Source organism: Nylanderia fulva, unplaced genomic scaffold, assembly GCF_048542155.1.
Source record: "Nylanderia fulva isolate GAGA-0341 unplaced genomic scaffold, ASM4854215v1 Scaffold8, whole genome shotgun sequence".
NCBI lineage: Eukaryota > Metazoa > Arthropoda > Insecta > Hymenoptera > Formicidae > Nylanderia > Nylanderia fulva.
The window spans coordinates 557,034-565,845 of NW_028190916.1; the positions used below are offsets into that span (position 1 = coordinate 557,034).

At 30.4% G+C, this 8,812-nt stretch overlaps 1 long non-coding RNA gene and 1 other non-coding gene across 2 annotated transcripts; one reads left to right on the plus strand and one right to left on the minus strand.

Annotated features, from left to right (window-relative positions):
• Positions 1-2,884: 2,884 nt before the first annotated feature.
• On the plus strand, positions 2,885-2,968 carry TRNAL-UAA (transfer RNA leucine (anticodon UAA)). The gene has a single exon. It is a non-coding gene; the product is annotated as a tRNA-Leu (tRNA).
• A 936-nt stretch (positions 2,969-3,904) lies between these two features.
• Positions 3,905-4,293, minus strand: LOC146719988 (uncharacterized). Its single transcript, XR_014926274.1, has 2 exons — positions 4,058-4,293; positions 3,905-3,966 (listed from the first exon to the last, which is right to left on the minus strand). It is a non-coding gene; the product is annotated as an uncharacterized LOC146719988 (long non-coding RNA).
• Positions 4,294-8,812: the final 4,519 nt, after the last annotated feature.

Here is an 8,812-nt window from a genome sequence, read left to right on the forward strand (position 1 = left end):
TCTTTCACACTTATCGTTGGAACTGAATATGGTTTATCATAGCATCACCATGCGTTGTCGTTACCATCATTATGTTATCGAGGCTGAGCTCAGGTTGCGCGTCAAAGGGGATGAACACTCGGGCAAGCTGGGATAAGAGCAATCCTGTGATCCACCCCTGACAGTTCATCGCGATAAGATCTACTCATGCAACGAGTCGGCTCCATTCGTATTCTGTTTGCTTTCTGGATTCTACGACGTCGCAAGTCCATTGTACTCCCGATGTGACGTGAAAGAATATTACCATCTGCTTATTACCGATAATCTTCATTCAATAGTATCGAATTTCTCTGACCTTATCAGAATAGCGATCTCGTCAACAAACGATGCGTTAGAAGTGCATTTTGTGCACTTTTTCCAAGCACAGTCTAATAAATAATTTATGTATTCAATTTTGCAATATAATTAGCGAACATATTTAAACAAGTAACAAAATTAACAAAAACATACAAATTTATTGGAATTTCGACCTAACTGGCCAGTACAATTTAATTAGAAACACTACGTTTCGACCCTTAGGTACGGGTCCTTTTCAAGTGTAACTTTCAAGATCGACAACAGTAAAATTACTAATGTGCAGTAAAAGTACTAATACATTAGTAATTTTACTGCTGTCGAATCAACATCTTGAAAATTACACTTGAAAAGGACCCGTACCTAAGGGTCGAAACGTAGTGTTTCTAATTAAATTGTACTAGCCAGTTAGGTCGAAATTTCAATAAATTTGTATGATTTTACTCATCACTGGCGACTTCATTAATTTTATCGTTATTTAAAATTAACAAATTATACAAAAAATAATGTTTTTTTAAATTAAAATGTTACTTGCATAAAACCTATATTTTAATTGATAACGATTGACCAAAAATTTTTTAAATTTATACAAAGCATGGAATGGAACAAAATATTATAGACAAAAACTATACATTTAAGAAATAAGAAAAATATTACTAAGAAATCGTAGAGAAAGTTTTTTCGTCAAGAAATCAATTAATTAAAATTAATAATAAATTAATATATAAATTAATAATCCAATCGTACAATTTCCACGTAGTGGTAATTTTGGTAATAATATATAACTTTACATTTTCTAAATTTTATCTTGAGCACATTTTCTAAATTTTATCTTGAGACAGTTAAAAGATTTATGTTAGGAAGAGAAAAAAAGATTTTTCTGCCACGGATTTATTTTATTTTTTATCAAAGCAAGATTTTTTAACATATCGATCATTAAATATACAAATCACTATAAAGAAATTATCACAGCAAGTCTTTGATTTTTTACCAAGTTTGGGGTACTAGAAGACACAAAAATTTCTGTCGATAAAATTTTTGTAGTCACTTTACGTAACTTTTTTTCAAAGTTTAAACAAAAAGGAGAAAACTTGCGAATTTCTACATTATTTTCATCTATTTGTAAAAAGTTCACGAATTAAAAAAAAATTCAGTCTCTATATCATATTATAGAGCAAAGATTCAGCTTTAAGAATCCATTCTTAAAATTGCTGTACGATGATTTTTAACGGAGTTATAAACAATTAAAGTAAAAATGACATTTTCTCTTTAATTTGCGATAACTTGATAAAGAAAGATCGAAATTTAAATTTTAAAAAACGATTTTGCAGGGAAAACTTCAGGCTTTAACACAAAAATGTCGAAAAATGTTTTCAAATCTTCTTGCGTATGTGATATGTCTACAAAGTGATGACAAAGTGGTGAAAGCTATGACTTTTCGAAAGTAGAGATTTAAAGTTTTTTTAAAAACTCTTTTTAAAAAATTAAATTTTTATTTTTCGAAAAAAGTTACAGCTTTTTGAAATTTGTCCATTTTTTGGACAATTTTTTTTGATCCTTTAATTATTTTAAGGAGTATAATTTTCCCATATCGATCGCAATCGTGGAAAAAGAATTTGACAGTATGCAAAGCGTCAGTACTATACATCTTTATTGCTCAAGTATCGGACCTCAAATGACAACAATAACACGCTTTTATTGACGATAGTAAAGTTGATTACTGCTTGCTACTAACAATTCTTTGCCGAAATATTTTAAGTGTTATAATTTATATGAATATATATAATGTACGTGGAATATTAAATTAAATAAAAATTTCTAATAATAAATATATATTAATACTCATTACCTAATCTATTTCATAAATATATATAACGAAAAATGTGTTTCGATATTTAGCATTGCAATATATATATATATATATATATATATATATATATATGTAATTACATATTTAAATGGTAGAAATTAATAACTTATTAATTGTTTTACCATATAAAATAGTTTTCCCATATCAATCGCAATGGTAGACAAAAAATTTAACAGTGTGCAAAGCGTTAACACTATACCTACGTCTTTACTGCTCGAGTTCCCATGTATATTTTTAAATTTGCTTTTCCATTTTTTAAGAAGTTTTAGGCATTAGAAGCGTTAATTAATTTTTTTTTATTTAAAGGTTGTAATTTAAATATCATAACGTTATTTCAAAAAAGTCGTATTTGAAAATATTAAATAGAAATTATGTATTTATGATTTAATTAATAAGTTATAAAAAAGTTATATTGAAACAAACATTTAGATTATAATGTTTTATAACAAAGGCAACAAATTTATCTATTTTGAAGTTTATTATTAAAAAACTAGGCGTTATCTATTCATTTCATCTAAAAATGAGAAAAATGTAATATTATTTTATTTATATAATTACGTATTATTAAAAATATGTTCATATTATAAATAATCTGTCATAACACTTAATATATACATACATAATATATATATATATTGTATATCATTCTAATATGTTGTGGAAGCTAAACCATCACAACAAGCTAGGTTGGCCGAGCGGTCTAAGGCGCCAGACTTAAGTTCTGGTTCCCATCTGGGAGCGTGGGTTCGAACCCCACACCTGGCATAATTTTTTTATTGAACATTTAAAAAAAATAAAACTTTGTTATAAAATGATGTAAATAATTAGGTCATTAAAGAATTTCTATTATAAACTTTCAGATATTCAAAGTTTTTTGTATTAAAAAATTTTGTATTAATTATTTGTATTTAAAATTTTATTATTTGTGTGTATTTAATAATTAACATTAATTTACATAGCTCGTAATAGGCTTATGTTGTTTTATTATTTCTAATTTATAAATTAACGAGCTCATTTATTTATTCAATTTATATGTTTGTATTTAATATTTCATATTTTCTCATTAGTCAATATCTAAATACTTTAAGTCATATAACACACAATCAATAATGTGAAATAATATATTATTATGTTTAAATTTTTTTCTAAAATGTATTGTTCTATTAAAAATATTTTATTGTCATTACACTTTTAACATCTTTATTTTATATAAAAAAAGCTATCTCTTACAATTTAAAAATATCTATGAGATATCTTATAATGTAATAAGTGATAGATAAAAATAATAACAAAAAAAATTAATTAATGAAAATAACATAAAGTACCATCTGTCTCAGAAGTACAATATCAGTATCAACTGTTACGCGAACTGTTACATCGGCAATATAGACATCTGCATGCTTATTTCATCTTGTTACCTCTAGATATTTCAGATATTCTCTTCAGATAAACCCACAAGTCCTTCTCAGCCAGAGTAGACAGTAAATTCTTGCAGTACTAGATGTCAGTTGCCTCTATTTTCAATTAAACTATTTTATTGATTATATCAAAATTATTAAATCTTTATAAATTATTTCTCTTTCTCTTTCTTTAAAAACAAAATATATTTACGATCAATTAAAATTAATATCAATCAAAATTAATATTTGTCGCTAGTGGTGAAAATAAGCTTAAACGACTTGACTACGACGTAACTAGCAATTTTATTTGATTATTTCACGACGTTTCGACCATTTGGTTGTGGTCCTTTTCAAGTGAAATTTCTACAACATAATGTTACACAATATTTTTTAACATACGAAAACTCATTTAAGTGTTAAATTAATAAAATAAGTATAAATTTTATAAACATACCATCAATTAAACCGAGGTTAACATAACATCACACCGGTGTTATTTGAAATCGAAAGTTAAACGTTAAAAGAGGAACACGTCCCATCGTTATGATGTTAAAAGTTAAAAATTAAAAGAAGAACACGTCCCATCGTTATGATGTTTCGTCAACGACTAAACTTGAAACGCGCCACTAAACAATCTTTATTATTTTGTCGTAAATGTTTGTCAAATTCTCGGTGTCTTTCTGTAGGTTAACTGTACCTGTATTGTCATGCTTCTTTATGAAGAACATTTCAGCAATCTCTCTCTTTCTTACATGTTTCTCGTTATGTAAAATTGTCGGTGATTTCCAATCAAAGTTATGCCCAAAATCACATCTGTGTTTGCTCAAAACCGAATGATTAGACTCATGTAATTTAATATTGCTGGCATGTTCCTTCACTCTAGTGCATAAATGTCTTTTTGTTTGTCCAATGTATGATGCATTACAATTTTCACAGTTAATCTTGTAAACTACATTCGTTTTAATATCATTAGTTATTAAATCTTTACCTCGTTTTATCAAACATGCCAGCAATATTAAATTACATGAGTAAATAGAAAATTACATGAAAAAATAGTAAATTTATAATATAATCTAGAGAAAAAAATTTTAAACAATCAATTCTATTTCCAATATATAAATTACATCTGCTGATAAATTGTTGCGACATTTGTGATGTACTAATTAAGAACTAGTTAATCTTAAAGACCATCTATTTTAAAAATGACTTTTTTCTTTACAATTTTCTGCAAGTTGTTTCAGAAAAGATTATTTTTATAGCATTATTAATATATAATAATCTTCTAATTATGAAATTAATTTATTAGCGTAATAATTGATTTATGCATCTATATTATATTATGGAGATGAGGGAAGAATATTCAAATATATAAAAAAACAAAGATTATTTTTCTGGTTTTTTTTAAACAAATTAATTAAACCATAAATTATTAATAGGCAATAGATAAATGCCAATGTAAGTCGGAATATGCAAGATCGGGGCGTTAAATAAAATATTTTTTTCAAATGAAAAATTATTCAAAATATACGTTTTGACCCTAATATTAAGTTATCTTTAATAATAATCTATTAATTTATAAGAAATATGAATAAAATAAATAAACTAACTGACATAATTTACATATAAAAGAAGTGAGTTAAGTAGTTACAAGTAAATGAAACAGACATGAGGTAAAGTTTGTGTAGTTTATAGAAAGTACCAGACTTGTCAGATAATTATAATTAAAAGTGAACAAAAGTCAAAATAATGCAAAGATAAACAGATTAGACTGTAAACATAACATAACGAAGGAATAAACATTGATATTAAATTTTTCTCAAGTTTTTGATTATTAGTAAATATATACTGTCTAACAGATCTAGATAAATTGATTATTTAGTTAATTCTTTTTTATCATAAAATTGTTCCATTTTATCATAAATATATATAGATATATATTTATATTAATTTTATCATAAATCTATATAAAAAAATAAATATTTATATTAATTATAAAAAGGAAATATTTTACAGAACAATTACTCGCAAACGCTTCTCCTTTTTAAATCCTACGTCTCGTCAAGTATCTTAAATCGATGCGGTGGCAATCAACAAAGCTTTAATAACATTTCTACATTATTCGGCGATCAAGTTTTGAAAGATCATTAAACGAAATAACGTGAAACGGTCGTAAAACCGCCTCGGTCGAAGTTTCCGCGTCTCTTTCGAGCGGCCTCGCGTGTCAAGCGAGAGACTCGACACAACGCGACGCGACGATGAGACGAATACGGTGACAAGCATCGGCCGTAAAGGAACAGCACTGCTCTTATATTAGAAAACGATGAAACTCCAGTATAATATTATCGTGTACAAGAAGAGGCAAGCGGCCGCACAGTCATAAAATCACCGGTACGTACGGCGAACGATCGCAGGGATCCGCGTCAATGGTTCCCGTTTTCGGGGATCGCCGATGGAAAATATGACGGGGAAACCGCAGGAATATATTAACGAGGAAAACTGGTCCGCGCTGTAAACACTCGACGTAAGTGCATCCGAACCTGGATCCCTGCTAATTTGATTTTACGTTACAGAGCGATTATACGTATCCAATGGGATAACGCAAAACGGACACGGTCGGCACTTTAATCTGAAACAAAGCATCCGTTTCGGCGTGAAAGGGAAAAGGAGAGAGAGAATATGTAGGTGTGCAATCGTGTATGGGGTAGGACCGCACACATTGTCCCATAAGTGCGAGCTCTCTCTCTCTCTCTCTCCATTCTCTCGCGCGATTGCGGTGGAACGTTCCGGGCTAGAGATCAGAGGGATATATGGTATAATTATGTCGAACCACTTACGCGTGACCTCTTCGACTACCTTGAATCATAAATCGATTACTCTCGCTCTTCTCTGAATTTTAGTCTCCTGAAAGCGTGCGCCTTTCCAACGGTAAACCTCGTGGATGGATGATGTGAGAGTGTTCGTATTCTTCTGAAACTGTTCGGACGCAAACGAGATAAAATGATTGGAAGAATCGATAATCGAAGGCTCTCTTGATGGAAACTATATAGCGATGTGAAATATATGAAGAAACGGTTATAAAATCCAGAACCTATTTCTCGTGTCAATTCGATCATGAAGAAATTTTCAATTTTTACCAGGAAATTGTCACCATAGGAATAGAAAAAAAAATTATTTTTTTAAATAAGTTGTATACATAATAATTTTCTTTTAAGTGCAAAAGATGTCTTATATTTGCAATTTAAATACCTGGTCACTTTAGGTATATAAGTTCAAGAATCTATATATAAATGTTCCATATACTTTATAGTCTTACTTCTTCTACGCAGTAATTTAATTCGCTGAATTACATTTTTTTATAAATAACTATACATCATCAATATTCCATCAACGTGAATAAGCACCATACATTTACGAATCAAAATACGCGTATATGAGCGCAGTTTATTCTCGTGACCATTACGCGAGCCGGAATGAAAATAGTATATATGAATACGGCAGCATTCCAATAATAACTTACAATACACGGAGAAACCTCTCTTCGCACGCGAATAACAGGTAATGACGGACTTAACGAGTACGGTATAGATTCCGCGTAGGTAGGTATATAGCGACGTAAAGAGGTTCAGGGTTCGAGGTTCAAGTGTCCGTGCAAGCATACGTTTTCACGTGCGTCGTCGTCGTCGTCTTCGAGGTGTGGGTAGACGTGAATTCCGAGTATACTTCACGCACGCGTCTAATAGTACGTTCAAACACAACGGTAAATTAGCGCCAGCATGACTCCATCTCGGAAGGCAAACTCCCACATTAATCGGCCATCCTCCTGACAGCAGGTCTCGAATGGCTCGTAAGGCGCCTTTACGACGTAATCCAAAATTGTGTTGCTATCGCCGATTAAAATTGAGATTGCCGCTATTGCAACCATGATAAAATCCGCAATAGAATTTATAATACACCCTCGTGGCTTCCTATTGCAGAAAGAGCACCGACTTGAAATTCCATATACACTTCCTGTAACTTCCTGTAAATTCATGATGTGTGTCCAGCGCGCGTGCATTAAAGTGAGAAATGCTTCGGCGGCACGATGTTACCGGCATTATAAGATGAAACATTCCTTTCGATAAGAGGTGTTACTAACTAAAATCAATACCGTACCGATGGATGTGCCGCCGTATAACTTATGGATTCTAATCAATAAGGATCACGCAATAGAATATTTGCAGAAAGATTACTGCATGTGTTGATAACCATTCCGCAATAACACGTAAACACGACGTTCATGACAATATTAATCAACTAACTCAACGATTTTATGATCACAAACCTAATAATAATTATTTTTAATATTTTTATATAAACATATAAGTACATATGTTTTTTTTTTATTTTAAAACAAAATAAAAGAAAATAGAAAGTATATTTTTTCTCGATACCTATATCGCAATCACGAATTTTATGTAAAATACAATAGCGTGAAATAATGTTTATGTGAAATAATGTCACACGAAATATTTATGACGCTGCGTTCCATCTTCTATAAGATGGACCTCGTTACACCGAATTTGGTAACGACCACCTTCGAAGTGGCACGACGCCACTTTTGTTTGCGTTTGACACTCTCTGTCCACTGTGTCTACCGCCAAGTCGTTCTTCAAAGAATCGTCTAATAGAGAAAGCCATGACAAGTGTGTGTGTGTGTGTACGTGTATGCATGTTAAAAACACACAAAGTCGTAACTCATCATCGCCAAGACTTCATTTAATTTTCTTTTATGCATATTTTTTTTTCATTTTTAACAAAAATTTTGCTTTAATTTAAATTGTATCGGAAAATAAAAATTGGAAATTGGAATTATTGCAAAAAATTACAATATTCAAATAATCTTGCATGCTTCTCTTAGTGTAGACATCACGAGGATGCGACTCTGGTTTATGCCGCTTGCTATAAAGTAATGCTGAAGCGATAAAATATACACGACAAGATATTGTGTACACGTGTGGGAAGATGAGGTCGCAGTATTATTGATACATCAAGATTTAAGATAAGATCATGTCTTTGATTTGCCCTGACAATGAGATGTATTATACATTCCAACTTATTAACACTACAACCGGTGCGTTATCCTCTCATAAATACGGCTGCCAATACGAAAAATCACCTCGAGTTTGACGCGAAGCGTTAAATCAATCTCTCCTCTTTCTTCTTTTCCTAC